This window comes from Pelophylax lessonae (assembly GCF_965119305.1).
Source record: "Pelophylax lessonae genome assembly, chromosome: 5".
Taxonomy (NCBI): Eukaryota; Metazoa; Chordata; class Amphibia; order Anura; family Ranidae; genus Pelophylax; species Pelophylax lessonae.
Window position 1 is genome coordinate 275,157,457 of NC_138772.1, and position 20,997 is coordinate 275,178,453.

Here is a 20,997-nt window from a genome sequence, read left to right on the forward strand (position 1 = left end):
CCGTAAACTCATAATCATTCCCAGAAAGTATCTTCAGATTAAAGCCCATGTCATAACAAAAGTCAGTTTGACCTTATTCAAGCATATAGGTAAAATAAAGTCCCTCTATAAAAAGCAGAAGGCCCCAGCCTGTCATAAGCCCTGGGTCTACATACCACTGCAGAAAACCTGTGGAATAATCCAAAGAGATTGTTGAAAGTCTTTAAAGCAAAACCAACCACCCGGTTGACTTTGTGCCACAGATCAGTTTGTGATTCAGGAAAGATCCAGTTTACTAAATGGTGATTTGTAATATGATTGGCCAAGTTACTATGCATGAAATGGAAATGTTGTAAGTAGCAAAATTACAGGATAGTGCCCAGATTATTGACAAAGAATGAGTGAGAGAATAGTAAACATGCCAGCTTTAGGTGGTGGTGAAATAAGAACAGATACATGATGTAGAAATCCATTATGTAGTAAAACTGGTTTGCATAGGATATGGCAGGGTCCCTGATAGAGGTGGCTGGAACACATGAAAAAGATCCTAGATTTTGGTGGGAGATTGCAGCGCCCTGAGGAGCCGGCACCAGTTATGGCAGTACCTGGAGCATATGGAAAAATCCTTAATTGTGGAGGGAAATTACAAGGCTAAGAGAAACAGATACTAGTAAAAAAGGTGGGGATATGAATTTGGTGATTCATATTTCAAAATAATATCAGTTGCACAATTTTTTTTTTTGTTTACACATTTATTGGCATTGGAGGAATTTCACATATACACTTGTATTAAAAAGCTATTAACAATACATAATATGGAAAACATCCTTGATTTTAGATTTGGTGCATGCACATACTTTTGTTCATCTTACATTATTATACTGTGTGAAACATCCCTTACCTTATAAAAAAGTGTCTGACCAATTATTATTACCAAATATTTGGTCAATAAATGGCTGACATTACCTTCATTGCCATCTGTGATTCATTAAAAGACTTACATTGTTTTCTTATCGCATTTCTTTCATTTCTAAGCTAGTTTATTCAGCTATCGATATTGTCATGGGGTCAGTGATGCAAGTGCAAAACATACGCTATTCTTACCACCGCAGTTTGTTTTATTGCAATTCACATTACTAACTGAATCAATAGACAACAATAGCTATATGTACAACCTGATCGCTCCATTAACTCATCTGCTAACAAGCTTACACAGATGCACATTTACCAGCCCAGCCATGATGTGTTACAGTAGTAAGCATCTGTTAAATTCAGGTAATAACATTTCACAATACCATGAACACAAGTATATGTTTATTGTCACAGGAATTGCATTCCATAAAATTCCATAAACATTTTCACATAAAGACTATAGAACCTGAGCAAAGTTATTCAGCCAAAAAGGTCTAAACATTTTTTTATATACATATAAAAAAAATGTAAACCAGTGAGTTTATAAGGTTAAGACCTTGCTTGGTCACAACAATCCATTTATATCATCAAACCACTGCACAGAGCTTAGTGTGCTATAAAAAAAAGATTATTTCACATGAGAAAAATACATGAGTTGCCACTGCTGACCTCATTATCAAAATTCTACCTAGCTATCTGGCTTCAGTATTCAGAAAGTAATAAATGAATATGATATGCTTGACATCCAGGCAACTAACATTTTAAGAAAGAGGTTTCCTTTAAATTTGTGTGTGTGTCTGTATACAGCTGCAAGAAAAAGTATGTGAACCCTTTGGAATGATATGGGTTTCTGCACAAATTGGTCATAAAATGTTGAACCTCCTTTGGCAGCAATAACTTCAACCAAACGTTTCCTGTAGTTGCAGATCAGACGTGCACAACGGTCAGGAGTAATTCTTGACTATTCCTCTTTACAGAACTGTTTCAGTTCAGCAATATTCTTGGGATGTCTGGTGTGAAATGCTTTCTTGAGGTCATGCTGCAGCATCTCAATCGGGTTGAGGTCAGGACTCTGACAGGGCGACTTCAGAAGGTGTATTTTCTTCTGTTTAAGCCATTCTGTTGTTGATTTACTTCTATGCTTTTGGTCATTGTCCTGTTGCAACACCCATCTTCTGTTGAGCTTCAGCTGGTAGACAAATGGCTTTAAGTTCTCCTGCAAAATGTCTTGATAAACTTGGTAATTCATTTTTCCTTCGATAATAGCAATCCGTCCAGGCCCTGACACAGCAAAGCAGCCCCAAACCATGATGCCCCCACCACCATACTTCAGAGTTGGGATGAGGTTTTGATGTTGGTGTGCTGAGCCTCTTTTTCGCCGCACAGTGTTGTGTGTTTCTTCCAAACAACTCAACTTTGGTTTAATCTGTCCACAGAATATTTTGCCAGTACTGCTGTGGAACATCCAGGTGCTCTTGTGCAAACTGTAAATGTGCAGCAATGTTTTGTTTGGACAGCAGTGGCTTCCTCTGTGGTATCCTCCCATGAAATCCATTCTTGTTTAGTGTTTTACGTATTGTAGATTCACTAACAGGGATGTTAGCATTTGCCAGTGACTTTTGTAAGTCTTTAGCTGACACTCTAGGATTCTTCTTCACCTCTTTGAGCAGTCTGCGCTGTGCTCTTGCAGTCATCTTTACAGGACGGCCACTCCTAGGGAGAGTAGCAGCAGTGCTGAACTTTCTCCATTTATAGACAATTTGTCTTACCGTGGACTGATGATCAGCAAGGCTTTTGGAGATATTTTTATAACCCTTTCCAGCTTTATGCAAGTCAACAATTCTTAATCATAGGTCTTCTGAGAGCTCTTTTGTGCGAGGCATCATTCACATCAGGCAATGCTTCTTGTGAAAAGCAAACCCAGAATAGGGCAGGGCAGCTGTAACCAACACCTCCAATCTAATCTCATTGATTGAGCTCCAGTTGGCTGACATCTCACTCCAATTAGCTCTTGGAAATGTCATTAGTCTAGGGGTTCACATACTTTTTCCACCTGCACTGTGAATGCTTACATGGTGTGTTCAATAAAAACATGGCAACATTTAATTATTTGTGTGTTATTAGTTTACGCAGACTGTAATTGTCTATTGTTGTGACTTAGATGATGATCAGATCACATTTTATAACCAATTTGTGCAGAAATCCATATCATTCCAAAGGGTTCACATACTTTTTCTTGCAGCTGTATATACTGAACAAAATTATAAATGCAACACTTGTTTTTGCCCCCATTTTTCATGAGCTGAACTCAAATGTGAGCATTTGCCCACTCAAGTCGGTTACAACGACGAACTGCAGGTCGAGACCCCAATGAGGATGACGAGCATTCAGATGAGCTTCCCTGAGACGGTTCCTGACAGTTTGTGCAGAAATTGTTTGGTTATGCAAACCAATTGTTGCAGAAGCTGTCCGGGTGGCTGGTCTCAGACGATCTTGGAGGAGAAGATGCTGGATGTAGAGGTCCAGGGCTGGTGTGGTTACACATGGTCTGCAGTTGTGAGGCCGGTTGGATGTACTGCCAAATTCTCTGAAACGCTTTTGGAGACAGCTTATGGTAGAGAAATGAACATTCAATTCAGAGGCAACAGCTCTGGTGGACATTCCTGCAGCATGTTAATTGCACTCTCCCTCAAAGCTTGCGACATCTGTGGCATTGTGCTGTGTGATAAAACTGCACATTTTAGAGTGGCTTTTTATTGTGGCCAGCCTAAGGCACACCTGTGCAATAATCATGCTGTCTAATCACCATCTTGATATGGCACACCTGTGAGGTGGATGGATTATCTCCGCAAAGGAGAAGGGCTCACTAACACAGATTTAGACAGATTTGTGAACAATATGTGAGAGAAATAGGCCTTTTGTGTGTGTACATAGAAAAAGTCTTAGATCTTTGAGTTCAGCTCATGAAAAATGGGGGCAAAAACAAAAGTGCTGCGCTTAAAATTTTGTTCCGTATATATGTGTGTGTGTTTATGTATATACTGTGTATGTATATATATATATATATATATATATATATATACAGACAGATAGGCAGACACATTCACACCACTGCTTGCCTGCACATTTCTACCTCTCTGGATGTATACACATGAATCTCTGCCGTTTCCTGTTATTTCTGCCCTTATCCTGCCTCGACCAGCTTTGCAGCTCTCATTGGCTCTCCTATGACTCACCCCTCCTACCTTGCTGGAAAACTGTCATGAGAGTGAGAGAGAGAGCGCTGTGCATGATGGCATTAGCCCTAGGCTAATTACCAGACATGATAGAGGAAGTGGGCTATGTTATGTATTTACTGGCAGAAAAAAATGTTTTACTATCCTAAGGTAAAACAACAAGGGCAGAGGATTTAATAGATAAACAGATGAAAAAATGACTGAAAAGCCGCTGTAAACACTAAATTTATGTGTCTGTGTTTTGTACAATGTATTTCCTTTTCCAAAAAAGAAAACCTTAAAAGGTAAAAGTCATCCCTTTCATTCTCATGTTTGACACAATAGTCCAGTGCTACATGGAATCCGATTTCGGTGACTATTGTAGTCCCAAACATTCTACTCTTCATCTTTGAAAGCATAAACTAACTAGCTTACAATACCTCCTGTTAACTTGATTGTGTGGAAACTAGATGATTTTAAAACAGTTTTTTTAAATTGCAGTGGCTAAAATAAATAAGGACATAACACTTCTTATTTATCTTGTCCATTTCAGCTAATGAGTAGGAATGTACTGTGTTGACTCAGTTATACTGTTATTACAGGTCCATGACATTTGTTATCACAAGTGGAGAAACACAGTAAAGAAAAATATACTGCAGAAACATTAAATTAGGCACAGTTATAAAATAATTTTAGAATGAATATAAACAACTGCTTGCTTGCTAGCAAATATAAAATAAATTACTGTTAATCATCAGCAGCCCTGCTTTGGGTAAACCAATATAAAGCTAACTATTGTTAAAATAAGATTTTTTTATATTTCTCCTTGGTAACTGCATGCCCAACAAGCAATTTTTTTTTGTGAGAATTCTGTGTTAATATGATTGACCTGGGTTTTAGTACCATTATACATTAGACACCAATTTGGGCTATGTTTTTCAGCAGAGAACTTGATGTAATTTTATTGTCTGCCAGTTAAGAAGGGTTTTATGTTCCGGTGGCTATGTACGAAGGAAATAGAACTTGTAAAGTTTATTTCTTTTGTAACACCATGTCCATTTCTATACTCAAAGACAGAGGTTTATTAAGTGTTCATTTACATGAAAGGTCAACGCATCCCAGCAGTGCTGACAAGTCATGTTATGTCTGAGAACAGACCAGCTTTTATAGGCAATCAACACACACAACAAAGGATTCTTGTTTTCCTGTTATTTTCCTATGTAAATATCAGACACAAGACAGTGCAGGCCTCTGTTTCTCGCAGATTATTATTCAGCGTTTCCCAGCTATAGAATGATTCTTTTATATTTATGAAATAATGTATATAGAAGCCTTATATATAGAATAGTATAACATATTCTATTAAGCAGATGGTCTATAGGGTTTATGGTTTATAACTTGAATTTAGTTTATAGCAGGATCAAGTTAAAATAAACTAGTATTGTTAGTGAATTTTATTTCTTTTTAACCATGTTATAATCATAAAGATGTATATAATATACTATATACCGTATATTTAATCAATAGATTTGTTTTATTTCGTATATAGATTAAAACAACAAAAAATTATTAATACACGCAAAAACAAATATCTAATCATACCCTATACAGCGTTTAGTATATTAACAAAGTGTATTAGTCTCCTGTCTGCTGTAAAGGCAAACAAACTCTCCCATCGTATGCCTTTAAAGTGTATTTTTCCTTTTTTTCAGCTACAATTGGAAGCTATTTTAAATTTGTTACATGTATCCATTCACGTAGCATAATTTCAAAACTTTTTTAAAAAATGCAGCTTAACTTTTTTTAGGTGATCTTTTCTAATACCCCAGCTTTTAACAATCCATTTATCCAAAATTTTAATTTAGGTAAATAGGCTGGGAAAATGTGTTTGCCATAATAAACCCTGACTGTTTTGTGCTGGCAGATCTCATTATCATTTCCAAACTAGATTTGAACATTCTGTACTAGCAAAGGGTTAAAACATAAAAGCTGAGCTTCTCCATTGTATGTTAATAAGAGAAACCTAAGTGTGTCCTTAGCCTTTCTATTGGAACAGATTCACACTGAATTTTTTTCAGAAAGGTTTGCCTTAATACCTTCTTCTAGGTAACGTCTAAGAGGTAAGAAATAGTTTGAAAACTTTTTTGTTTAGATATACCATATTAATGGAAACACATAACAGATATATAGGTTAGTTTTCTCAAACGAATGGTGAATGGAGGAGGCAGACCTTCCATTCATCCACCCTGCCTCTATTCATAGATCGTTTTTTTTTGTTGGAAACTATATTACAGCTTCTATAAATGGAGGAGGGGGAAGGGATGGGCATAGATGGCACTCTTAAGGAGTGCCTATGACAGGTTTGGCAGCTCGTATTAACCCCCGCAGCACAGGAAGATTATTGATGCAGGGGAGAATTATGCAGGGGGCAGAGCACTGAACATATAAATGAAGACAGTAGCCATCAGCACAAGGGACATCTGACTTTTAGTGTAAGTATTTACTTATATCTGTGCTGATTTAAAAAAAACGTAACCACTTGCTGACCACCATCAGTACACATACTGCAGCAGGTCGGCTCTGTCCTGCGAAGTGACGTAACTCTACTAGACCGCTAGTGGGGGTGTGCCACACCAATTGGCTACAGGGGGAGCCAATCAGCGGGTCCTGTGGCCGCGATGTCCGCCAGGCACCTGCGACACTCCCCGTGGAGACAGAACGCCAGTCTGCCGTTGTAAACAAGGCAGACCGCTGATCTGTCAGTAAGGAACACAGGGATCCTGTGTTCCTCCTATTTAGGAACACAGTACTCAGTGTTCATTCAGCAAGCCCTTCCCCTACATAGTTAGAAAGCACCCCCTAGGGGACACATTTAACCCTTTGATCGCCCCTGGTGTTAACCCCTTCCCCGCCAGTTTTATTAGTACAGTAACAGTGCATATTTTTAGCACTGATTACTGTAGTAATGTCACTGGTCCCCCCCAAAAGTGTCAAAAATGTCAGTTAGGGGTCTGATCTGTCCGCCCCAATGTCACAGTCCCACTAAAAAACACTAATCTCCGCCATTGTTTTTTTCAGAAGATTGCAAAGTACATTTACCAATTCACATCAGCCCCTAATTGTTTGTAACCAAGTTAGTATGTACTGGTTATGCAGAAGCTAACTATACTGTTTGTATGCTACTACATTGTGAACAGTATAACTCCCAGAGGAAATACCCAAACATTTTTAGGAAATCTACATAAATCACACTGGTACATGTTTTTCTAAAGCAACCTATAGAGAAATACATTTTTGAAATCTGCCACTTAAAAGCAGTAGTAGACATTTACAGGTGCTTTCTGGTCCTGTTACTTTTCTTCAAGATTTCATAACTCAGAGAACTATAATATTCAATTACCAACATCAAGGTGTAAGTCACCACTTGACCCCGTAGGTTCCTGGTTCACTCATCAGTGTAACAAGTGGTCTCATCGACCAATTGAAAGGTGCTCATCTGTGGGTATTCTCTGTTACAATACTATAATATGGAGTAGTAGAGTTCTAACATTTTTTGGGAGATGTGAAAGCTATACAATTGTAGGGCAATCTGTAAAAAACACATTTACAATATTCAAGACCTTCAGACTGCAATTTGATCTGAATTTTGCCTGTTTAACTTTTGGCAAATAGGCAAACTAAATGAGGTGTTTGCCCACTAAGCCACCAGCTGCATTGGAAGTTAAATATTTAGCAGCCGTTTTACTACCCCTGCTAAATATGACAGCTTCTCAGCAACCAGTGAGCCACCAGCTTTCCAACAACCAGTGATGCATCCCCACCCATGCCCATTCAGCTGTCAGCTGGGAAAGTCTGGATAAGGGGTGAATGTAAACAAAAGGACGGAGATAATGGCTCACATCGTTGACCAAATATGGTCATGGCCATATTTGTTCATTTGCCATGGCTGTATTTGGTAAGTGACATTGAAATTGAAGTGACATTGAAATCTGGGCAATGACTTTAGTCACCATTCCCACCCCTTTGTTTACTTTCATGTGTCAGTCTGGGAATCTGTTGTTTTTGTAGATAGTACTACATTTTGAAAAAAAAAAGCATTTGATATTAAGAAAACCAAACTGGCAGGGAATCAGTGTTTACCTCAATTTAAATGGCATTTTTTTATTCAGCTGCGATTGACTTCATTGAGGATCGGATTAACGTTTAGAACTTCAACACAGTTCGACAAACCTCACATAAATTGAACCCAGTTATATTCAGCTCATCCACAATGTCTCACTGGGGCGGAAACCAGGGACATCAAAAAGTAAACCGTGCCTCGTCCTATGAATAGATAGGGAATTGTATGTATATGTAAAGTCCATATCCACATACTATTCGCTGATAGGGGGGGGACCACCAGTCCTCCTGTAGGGGGCATACAGGTGGGGCCCCAACAGCATGGGGAATCGGTGTGTTTGGGCGGGGGGCAATTACAGAAGGAAGCCCTGTGTGGCTTTTTGAAGCACCTGAAAACGAGTTTCTCCCCCTCCTGCCAGCTTTTAGCTGCTGCAGGGAGAGACACAGACACAGGGCATCATTCCTGTAATTGCTTCTCCAACACCTACCCCCCTCCCTGTTCTGTCTGCTTCTAATCCCCTCCCTGTGTGCCCCCTTTTCACTGTATTGCCACACACACACACAAACATACATACCTCAATGCTGCAACATTGGTGTGAGGCTGCAGCTGTTTTTGTTAGCTCTAAACCTGAGAACTGAGTGATCACATGAACACTTATTACTCAGTTCCTGGTCTTCCCAGAGCAGAGATTGGTGGTTATCAGTCACTGCTCTGTGCTATGTCCTGGCAGTGCTCACTGGAGCACCAGGCTGGAGAAGGGTTGGTCGCAGCTGGCTTTGGCTCTCAGATGCATGCTGAGAGCAGTAGCCAACTGTCAATTAGGACGCTGGGTGGATCCCAACAATATGGTCGAGATCCTTCTGGAGCCGGGAGCAGCAAAGGCAACTGTCGACTGTCCCTGGGTTTCCAGGGTACAAAAGTAAGTGCAATTCTGTGCCCCAGAAGAGAAGTATAGCCAAAAATGCTTTGCCTATACTTCTCTTTTATACCTTGGTTTAAAAGTAGCTGCACATGTGCTGAATATCTCTGCATATAATTGAATTCCCCATGTGGCCTGGTATAAACAAAGCAAGAGGGGGTTACTACTGTTTTAGCTGTGTGTGTGTAATTTAAATGTCAGCTCTATATACAACAACAAAGCAGTTAAAAGAAACCAGTACTAAGGGGATATAGAGACTACAATTGCTAAACCTACTTCCAGAAAATTCTAGTTTCCTGGCTGTCATGCTGGTACAGTAACTTCAACTCTTTCTAGTTACTGACCATAAACAAGCAGATTTGGAGCTCTGACTTTACTCTACTTTACTTGTTGCATACTTGTTCTGGGCAGTAAATTATAAAGCCATAAAATAACTAGCATTTTCAAAAAGAGCTCAACAATGCATGACACTTGCATGTTTCTCTTGGTATAGGATATAAAGAGAGCTCCACCTGCTGGCTGGAAATATTAAATAGAAAATATTCTTATGCAATAGTTCATATATACTAAATACAGTAAGTGAAAAATAATGCTAAAATATTAAAGTTAGTCATGAACATAATAATTACAATATATGTAAATAAATATAAAAACTATATGTGTTTCCTTTAATTTGGCCATATGTAACGATGCGCATTATGTTGGGTAGCAGTGCACAGAAATCCAAGCTAAGTAGATTATAAAGCTCTTCGCATGCATTACAATCCCTTCTTGCATAATGAATATTTTCATTTCTTAAAATAAAATCTTTGAAGACGGTTGGATATGCAGAGTCAAAAATCTATGGTCAACTTAAACCAGCATACATTAAAGGAAAGGAAGAACTATTAAATGTTAATCATATTTTTAGTGCGCTTATTTTTTTTATTGTCCCTCCTTTCCTTCATCACTTTTGTGATAGATCATACACATCTGTAACCCCATTACTTTGGGATAATTACTGTGTACTCTGCCCTGTGCCACATAGTATCTGTCTTGAAACCTAAGCTATACATTTTGCTACCAAAGCATAAACACTGTGGACTCTGTTCACTTCAATGGACAAATGTCAATAGTCTTAGGCCCTTTCATGCGGTCCGCCTCCGTCGGCAGACTCCGTGCTGCTCAGCGGAGGATTGATACACTGATCCCCGCTGAGTAGGCAGGTGACACCTCCCTCTCCGCTCCGTGTGTGGAGAGGGAGGTGTCAGAGCCCCGCTGCTCTCTATGGGGAATCAGATGAGAGCGTACCGCCTGTCCGCTCTCATCTGACCCAGTCCCCTGAATGGATGGAAAACAGGGTTTCCATCCGTCCGGATTTCAGGGACAGGATCAGATGCGGATGGCAGCGGGTGTCAGCGGACATGTCTCCCCGCTGACATCCGCTTCCCCATAGGGATGCATGGAAGATCCGATCAGATCCGCCTAAAAAACTGACAGGCGGATCTGATTGGATCGTTCGTGTGAAAGGACCCTTACAGACTTTGAACAGCGTATGTGGAGTTCATGATTGGACAATGCTATGCAAAATGTGTCAGGGGAAGAGAGACTATGGATCATGCAGCAGGCTGTGCAGTGAAGATCTAAGGAATTGGGGTTACAGGTAAGTATGATCTACTGGAGATAGGGAAGAGCAGGGGGGGGGGGGGGAGAGTCAGTTGGTCCTAGTTTATTACAGAGGAACAATAGGGATCCTAAAGACACCCACAGATCATTACCTGATATACTGTCATCTTGCTTTAAGACATCATGGAAAGTTGATTCATACTAAAAAGTTGTTTGCAATTTTAATAAGAAAATTGCCAACGTGGACCTGAATAAACACAGCTAACATAGGTAAATTGGCCTTTTTATCAGGGGATCAAAATACCAGGTACATATATGATTTTAGTTTCATTGTAGAAGAAGATTTTCAATTGAAAGAAATTTGATACTTAAAGCTGGCATTAAAGATGAAAGAATATAACAGGGTATGGGTCACTTGCATTTAGTAGTTGTCAACTGAGTTTGCTTATATGATGTTCCCTACCATGAGCAGAACCTTTCCTTCTGCAGAAAGTATTTTGATTCCCTTGAGAAATAATTTTAAAATGTCACATGCAAATAAACAACTAAGCATTCATCTAGAATACTGTAGGTCACCCACAACAGTAGTAGCATTATTCATTTCTGCATAATTTATGTGACGTGTATGTCAGTATTGATGATACAGAACAGTTGCCACCATCTTTTTAAAGGTCCACCATAACTTAAAGCTACTTCATGTGGCTTTTTTTTAGCCCTGACTTATATTAATCACCCATAGGGTTGGTAGCCAGGAAACTTGGTGCTGCTGGAGATCTTTGCCCAAATGTCTTTTCCAGTCCAGAAACCAGAGGACTTGCCATATCTGAATACCTTTTGAGCTTCTGGTGTGAGGACTCAAAGTTAGATTGAATATGCATCTCCAATTTCAGATAGTTTGTTGGCTCCAAGCCACAGGAGAGCAAGGGTAAGTCAATATCACATTGGAGAACCTTTCAGTTATATTTTGATAAAATCATAGGATGATCATAGTCACTAAAAAATGAAACTATGAATATTAGCAAATGCCACCGACATCAAAAGGATTGAGTATTACCAAAGTCATTTCAGCCATTTTAGGAGCTGACACATAGTCCTATGGAAACTATTTTCAATTTAACAAATGGTCTGGTGATAAAAAAAAAAAGACTGACGTGTGCTGTCTTACTAAGTGGAATGATTGGCACTTCACTGTGTTCATGGTCTCTTCACTTTCAAAGAATTTTACATTTACATTGCATCATTACAGTCATACCTAGATGACTGAAGAATGTCAAACACCTAATTATAGCATGGACCACACACATGACACACACACACATACACACGCAAATACACAATCATTATGCATAGTCTAAGTGACACAAATGCACGAAACTAGTGTTGGAATAGTGACTATATTATAAGACCTTTTATTTCTGTCTTACCATCCTAAAGCAACACCAGTATATTTTATTGGTTAGCCACATCTACATGAAGTGATTGTCTATGTGTATAGTGGCAAATATTATAGACTTAAAGTGATTGTAAAGCTTTAAATAAAATAATAAACATGTTGTACCTACCTGCTCTGTGCTTTGGTTTTACACACAGCAGTCCCGATCCTCTTCTTCTGTGTCCTCTGCCACCACTTTGTGCTCCTACCCCCTGACAAGTGCCCCCAAAGCAAAAGGCTTGCCAGGGGGCACTTGTGCATGCTCGCTGGCAGTGTGGTTCGGCCCTCCCCTGCTCTGTCCTCACTGGCAGTGATTGACAAAAGCAGAAGATAATGGCTCCTAATGCTGCTTCTCTGTTGAGTTAGGAGAGAGAGTCGAGGGAGCTGCTGCCAGCACTCCTAGCTCCTCCTCTTCAGCGAGAAAGCTGCTTTTTATGGGGGGCACTCATGTGGGCTTGCTCCCAAGCCATCCTGCATCTATCGACACAGACAGCCTTGCTCAGCCCCACCCCCACTCCCTTGTCACAGAATTTGATTGACAGCCATAGGAGCCAATAGCTCTTGCTGCTATCAATCTGCCCTGTGAGCAGAGAGAAAACAGAGAGAGTTGCTTCTCTCATGCACAGCACTGGATTGAGCTCAGGCTCAGGTAAGTATAAGGGGTGCTGGGGGTATCCTGGTTATTTACCTTAATGCATAGAATGCATTAAGGAAAAAAAATGTAGGTTTTAGAACCACTTTATTATATAAAAAAAAAAACATTTTATTGTTAAAAAAAATAATACAAAACTGCCAGAAATGCTGACTCTTCCCTATTTTATCCAAATCTCCAAAAATGACTATACATGTACAAACTTTGTGCGAAACTGGTAAAGCTAGTAAGAGTGGGAACACAGAAACCTACCTATGAACATACCTATACAAAACATACCTATGCACAGCAGTAATGTGTAGAGATTCCTACTGCAAATGCATCTAATTATGCAAGGGTCTGCAACGCAAGATATGCATCTGAGTGTCTGGTAAAGAAGTGAAACCCTTCTGACCTTTGCCTATGAATATAAAATTATTAGAGGTTCCTATTTATCCCTTTATAGCAGTGATGGTGAACCTTGGCACCTCAGATGTTTTGGAACTACATTTCCCATGATGCTCATGCACTCTGCAGTTTAGTTGAGCCTCATGGGAAATGTAGTTCCAAAACATCTGGGGTGCCAAGGTTTGCCATCACTGCTCTATAGCAATTAAATGTAAACAAATGGTACATCAGTCTCACATAATAAATTCTGTCTTGTGCTTAAAACACAAAAAAGACAGTATAGTAATATGCTGAATGTAGGTTTAGTGTGTTAATAGAATTAATAGAATAGTATAAGAAGCAAACAATAATACTAATGTGTGTGTGTGTGTGTGTGCTTGTGTACGCATAGGGGTGAATGGGTTTGTGTAATTTCATGGAACCATAAATGTAGTCTTTTAGTACCAGGAACTCCACCAAATACAATACTCCAATGTCCTATGAGTGCTGCTCACTGTTTGCTGGGATTACAGGTTGGCAGGCTGGAAAAAATGCTAGCCATCTGTTGCAATGGCCTGCGATTATAAAGCATATCAACAAAACAAAAATTATGCTCCACACACCAGAATGTTTGATAAATAGCCCTGCAAGAACGGCTGGCGTATTGAGAAATATCAGCAGTGGAGCATCATTTAAAGCAGAGGTTATGATGAGTAAGAATTCAGACGCATAACTCATAATATCTTGGCACAATATTCCTTTGATGAAACCTGCATAAAAGGGCTTTTTATGTGCAGCTGGTGTGATTGTATAGCACTGGGAGTTTGCATATACTTTGTTCTCTTAGAAGCTCTTTTTTTCACTGACTGAAGATGGCTACAGAAATAAAATAAGCTTTTTGTTGCAACTTCTTCCAGAGGCAGAACATGTGTGCCTCTCATGACATCTGATGATGAAAAATATTTATTTAATTATTCACTTAAGCATGGCTTTAGCTTTTTCAGTAAACCTATAATGATCATAATAGGTGGTGTTTATTAGGCTTATATAGTGTAAACCCTCCATGGCCTCCCCAAAACTTGAAGGTATCCCAGTACAACAGACTGGGGTTAATTTAGTAGAAACTGTATTGTTAGCAAAGTCAGTGTGACACTCTCACATTTTGAAAATCCAATTATGTGCAGGGGAAAAACTGAATTTTTGCTTGCAGGCGATTGGATGATTAAAAGTAATACTACTTTACCTTATTAACTAAGGTACACAATAATTTACTACTCCTTTAGTAAATCTACCCCATTCTCATCTAATTTCTTGAAATGTGCTGCGCCCCCAGGAATTGTGTAATTCCTGACAGATCCACATGGAATTGAGTAAGTGCTTCTCCGGATTCAGTCATGAGTTTTAAATTAAACAATGTATTCCAACGTTATACGCCTAGAAATATTTAAATACGACTATCGCTATTTAAAAGTCATTTTTTCAAAATCCTCAAATCTCCATGTTTTGGGTCAGTTTGGGTCCTCATATTATGTTGGGTCCTCATATGTGTCTTTGGATAAAATCCTTATATACCTCGCCTACTGTCTGTGCCAGGGCGAAAAGGATCCTTTCAGAATCCTTTTCGCAACAGGACACACCAAGGTTGCCCACTCGCCATTCATTTTTATATTAACTTTGGAACCATTCTGAGCCAATCCGAGCATTGGTAGCATTATGGTACAGTCCCACAAAATTTCAGCATATGCAGTTGATCAGTTGCTATTTCTTAGGAACCAGACAGTTACTCTGCCTAATCTTATCACCAAATTCACTAAGTATGGATACCTCTCCAGCTTTCACATCAAAAGTACATAGCTCTAAATCTAACTATGCCCCGAGTGCTATGCCAACAGCTATGAACAACATTTTCTTTTAGGTGGACCTCCTCTCATTTTTGTTACTTGGGCATCCAACTTTCTAATGACCTGACCAAATTACTGTCTCTCAGTTTTGCCCCTTTAATCTCCACAATAAGGACAGACTTACAGGCTTGGTCTTCCAAAAACCTCTCCTGGTTAGGAAAATGTAACGCCGTTAAACAGAATGTCCTCCCTCAGATACTTTATTTGTTTCAGACTATACCTATTCATGTTCCATGTTCCAGTTTTCAAAACTCTCCAATCTCTTATAAACAAATTCATATGTTTTAACAAACCCACCCATTTGAAGCATTCCATTATCTGCCAGCCAAAAGACTTTGAGAGCATGGCTCTTCCTGACGTTGGACTCTGACTCTTATAGGATGGACCCATCTCCTCACCTTTACTCTCTATTTTCAATCATCCTGACTTTACTCTGGGTACACAAGACCTGGGTCCAGGTACACAAGACTTCAAATTAAATTGGACAAGCCTTGGAGCAGCAGACATTTTCTTTATTGCTCTACTTGGCTTTCTCCCTCTCATTTGGCAAATTCATAAGAATTGACTGCTCTAGGTACATTACAGATATTACAACTTTCCCACTTTTAACTGTCTCTATCGTCACCTGATATATTTTTATGCAAACTAATATCTTTCGAACAGGAGAGCTAAACTGAGGGCATGATTTCTCATTCCTTTTACTAATTTAAATGTGGCTCCTTTCAAGGGCATCTACCACATCTTTACACTACTTTGATCACTGGTAACAAGACCTGGAGATTACTCTCTCACCAAATGCACATACAAAGATACTTTCTATGTCCTTTAGATCTTCTATATGTAATAAATACCAGGGATCAGGTACGAGATTGTTACTCACTGGTACCGCACTCCAACCCTTCTTCACACTATCTATCCTTCAGAATCTTAAACCTGTTGGCGATGTCAAAAGGGTAGTTTACTATATATATTCTGCCCATCCCTCACTACTTTCTGGACTCGGGTTCATGACATACCACAAAAATTTAATGACTATAAACTCCCCAAGACACCTAAATTCTTCCTATTGCATCATAATCAGATACCGGGGTTGGCTTACTTCAGTGCTACGCCACCTGCTGCATGTGGCACAGTCTGGTTTTGTGGAGATCAGAAGGGTTGAAGATATCAGGCAGATAGGAAGTTTTACAGGCTCAAAAAATGATATGCACACTAGTTTCCACACAATGTGGTTATACTGGATTGAGTTTACCTGCACTAAGGAATTCAAACACTTACTTACAGTCTAACTGAGCTGGTGTTATTGCAGCACTGGTGTGGGTCGCCGAGGTCCTTGAATGTCTCTACAACACTCATACAGTGAATACCACCGAGGCCTCCCCATGTGGCTCAGCCAGTGTGGTTCATGACGATTGTACCTTACTACCTCCCCCTACTTTTCTCTATTTTTTTTTCTCTTCCTACCTTCTTATTTCATGGACTTGTGTACATACTTATAATTACTGCCTGGAGACTGTGGGGGCCTTCTTATAAACTAAAAGACGTGATCCACCATGGATACATGAGGTCTACCCTTACTGAGATAGACCCCTAGCCCTCTCTCTCTTCTCCCTCTTCCCAAATGTACTGTCTACTATTATGACTTAGGTTAAGTATTATACCTCAGATTCTGTTTAGCCTCACATACTGTACATTATTTTTTACCAGTCTAATGTCTACTGCCTTTTGAGGCATTTTAGTTTAGCCTAGCAATTTATGTTATACTCCAGATTACCTGTTATGTATAAATTGGTTCTATTGACCAACTTTTTTTTTCCAGATGAGTTCTCTTATGTTCTTTTCTTTGTATGTGTGTTGAAAACATATCAATAAAGAATGCAAAAAAAATATTAAATAAAACAAAACCAGACCACAATCTATTAGGGACGGCAACATATAGGCTAATTTTTTTCCAAGGGGTCAGACAGATTTTGGTATTGCTTAGGGTGAGCAGGTAGAAATCAGGCTGTGTATGGTTTCCAAACATTAGAAGCATTTGGTATCACAGACAAATATTTTCCAAAATTTTGAAAAATGTCTTTCTGTACATGCAATGGACAATAATATGATATTGCACACAACAGAAGAGGTGTAGCTCCTGTTGCATTACAGCGCTGCTTTTACCTGGTTCGGATATACTCAAATATGCCACGAGGAAGAAAGGGATAAGTAACTCTATGTATATCACTGTTAGAAAAGCAGATAGCCCCCACCGGATCAGAAAAGCAGATAGCATGACACCAGATCAACTTACTTTGCAAACATTCTGCAAGTCTGCTGCAAGTTCTGGTTCAGTTATGTTGTGCAATAGTCATCCCATCACAGGGGTCACAGGGGTCACTTTGGCTGAATTTGCATGCTGTAGACTTGCAGAGCTCTTGCTCTTGACTCATTACTGCAACTTTGCTCTTGCTGGGGACATGACACTTTTCCAATTTATAGCAAATTTGCAAGGCAACTATAACTTGTGCTTCAAGTGCTTTACAAGTGTACAACTTGCCAGCAAGTTGCGCAGCAAGTTAACAGACTTACAATTTAGCATTGCCACAAATTTGTGGCAAGTTATCCTTGCTTTTTGGATTGGAGCATCGTATTAAACCTTTCTACTTATTATTTTGGTACTTTTATTTTCACTGGGCGTTTTAGCCATTTTCCATATTTGATTTCACTTCACCACATTTTTAAAGCTAAAAAAAATTGATGCCACGGTAAAAATGTTCTCTTACTTTGTACACCAATATAACACTGGTAAATAAAGTCTTTGCCATTATGTCTTCAAATTTTGGCCAGTTTTCCATTTTTTTTCATTCCCTTTTCTGCCCGTTTTTTAAAGAATTAGTCACCTGAAGATGGTTTACTTGGCCGGTTTGATTTAGTAGAGCACCTCTCCAAGAATAATTAGGAGAACAGGACTTAATAAAGGCATACAGGCCTATTATGGTCTAGGGGGGGGGGGGGGGGGCCAGCCCATGTACCAGTACTACCTAGTTATTATAGAGTACATTTAAACCAGTCATACTTTTGCAGTAATAATACTCTGGACTGGAGTCTTTGGGTTGGCTTTATAGATTGGGAATGCCAAATATGATCTCGCCAAATTTACTACCAGAGATAGCTACATATAGTTGTCTGTTTATATTAGCAGAGCTATGAAAATCAATATAATAGGAGTGCAAGCTCCTTCTGTGAGTAGTGCTTATTGGTTTCATTATGATTTGCTTTACCAGTGCAAAGAATGTTGCTAATCATTGTGATAATTGCGCTAATGTTTTAATAGTTTGGAAAAGTAATGCTTTTCACCAGGGGATTCAAATTTTAATGACAACACTAGTTTAATTAAAAATGCAGTCTCATCTGAATAATAATCAGATGATCTGTAAGTGCTTTGTGATAATAATTTACTGCTATTACTTGTTACCAGGAAGATGTTTATTTCTGGTTTGTTTAAATTTATAGGTTGATTCAAGGTCATATTCCTTAAGGAGGTTAGATTTCAATTTATGCTATTAACCCCCACTGTGCTGGACATTTTGTTAAATCTCAATGGCAAAGGGATGAAAGATTCACAGAAACATTTATCCGCCATAGGGGGATTATGAAATCTCTCTCCAACAATAGCTGAAACTGGCAGGTCCTTGTCCTTGGAGGGAATGGAAGGTACAGACGAAAATTTACTCTTCATTGAACAATTCAGCACACAGTTCTTGGTTCATTTGTTGCAAATGAAGGTTTTGCACTGAGACCAAAATATCCTTTGAGCCATAGGCGAAAGTGCTTCAGTCTTCGTCAAACAGGTTTAATGTAAATCCAGTGCTTATATGAAAGTGACAACTGACTATTGCTTCATACATCTGTCTTTGCTCATATCTTCAAGAAGCTGCATCTATAGAGGTATACATGATAATAAATCAATCTGTTAATTGACTCATAACATATCCACAGTGATTCTAAGAATTTGGCACAGGGATTGCAAGATGACCAGCCAATTACCCTAAATAGAGACATGCTGGTGAGATTTATATATAGTGGCATGTAATTTCATACACTGTGATGAAGAGAATGTTTATGTGACATTTTATAAGAAATGTATGTGTGAAAGGGGTATGTACTACACACAATTCAGCAGTTTAGCAATATGAACCATTGATTTGCCTGTGTTGGGTAATAGCTCCTTATACTTCCCTTTCCTTCACTCCCTTGTCTCTCTATTTGCTTCTGGAAGAGAAGTGACATACTGTACTTCTGAATATAGGGGAATATGTGACTTCCCTGTGATACTGATCATTGGTGACTGGCCACTTTATGATTTAGCACTGTCACATGTGGACATGTAGAGAGCCCTCAGCCATGTCAAGTTCCAAGGTTTACCTTGGAGATTAAACAGGACTTCTACTTCTTGCTTCTGCAAGTGGATGGATCAACAGTGGAGTGAAGAGAAAGGTACATATAAGCAGCAAATGGGGGCAGCATTAAAGTGATTCTAACATTTAAAATCCAATTCTGGACTAAATTCTTTTTTTTAATCCCCCCAAGGTAAAAAAAAAAAAGAAGAAGAAGCTCTGGCTGCAATATTCACCTTCAACTCAAAGCTGTCCATTGTAATTCCTCATCTCTGCCACAAGATGTCCCTATATTCTCACATAAACGTCTAAAGTCTGACACTTAGGAGAGTAGTGATAAATAATTTGTTGAGAGAATACCTCAGCATTCACACTGCCATTGCAAATAATTACTGTACTATATTTATTATGTGTATTTCCTACATTAATAATTTCTGTCATGTGTCTAATATGGCCATTTCCTATGATTGTCAGATCCATGTCGTAGTCATAATGCAGTATTTTCCTGTTTGCTGTATTTCAGGAAGACACCACATTAAGTCTGCTAGTTAAGGCTGAAGATTCTAGGAAATACCCATATAAGACAACTTACAGGCATTATTCATAAAGGCTGTGCAAATGCCTCAACATTCACACAGCAATTTTTTAAAATAAATAACTACATAGTGAAGTCTTAAGGAAGGTTAAAATCAAAAGAGCTTTGAACAAAAATGACATAAAGATAGCAATAAGAGCAGTTGAATAAAAGATCAGAGACATACAAATGAATAATATATACCTGCCAAACTCAACTATGCCCCCACCCTTTCCAAATATTAAAATTCAAATTGTGTTGATTTTAAATTGTGATTTTTGTTTTCCAATCCAGAAGCACTAAAGAACTAGTAGCTATATACTAGCTGTTCATTCTAAGAAAAGGAACATAAATATATAATTGCCATGGTATGTTTCTGCCTCTGTATTGTGACATTTCAGTTTAAGGGGTATTCTCATGTATGACTTCTCAGAAATATAAGCTTTTAAGTATTAATTTTATTTTTAGATTACCCCATCGGCTAAGAGCAAAACAATTTGTCATTGAATTTAGTAGTGGTCCTTAGGTCTTGGAAACACAATTTGTGGAATGTTACAAGAAATCCTGTCATCTTAGGATGGGATCATCTGATTGAAAGAGATGACATCATTAAGTCACAAGGGCTGACTTTCAATAAAAGAAAAATAAGTATTTCATAACACGTCTTCTAGGAGCTGCACTCTGTCCTTCTATGTTGTATTCAAGTGTAATCATGCTTTAATGCTCTCATTCCTGTGGTGTGTGATTTGGAATATCCTGCACACCATCTTCATTGAATATTATCAACAAAGCATCTTCTTTTTCATTTGGTGAATGTGAAAGCAGGGGTCTGATCTTGTTGGTATTCTGAACTATGGTTCCAAGAGTTGCCAAGAATCATCTGGGCATTTGATAGGTGTTGTGAAGAATATAATATGCTGACATGAATTTATTTGTTGTCGCT

General features: G+C 38.8%; 1 protein-coding gene across 12 annotated transcripts in view; it reads left to right on the top strand.

Moving 5' to 3' along the window:
• LOC309556114 (poly(rC)-binding protein 3-like) overlaps positions 1-20,997 on the top strand; it is a 1,192,398-nt gene that overhangs the window by 1,075,520 nt on the left and 95,881 nt on the right. The gene's annotated exons all lie outside the window — the stretch shown is intronic.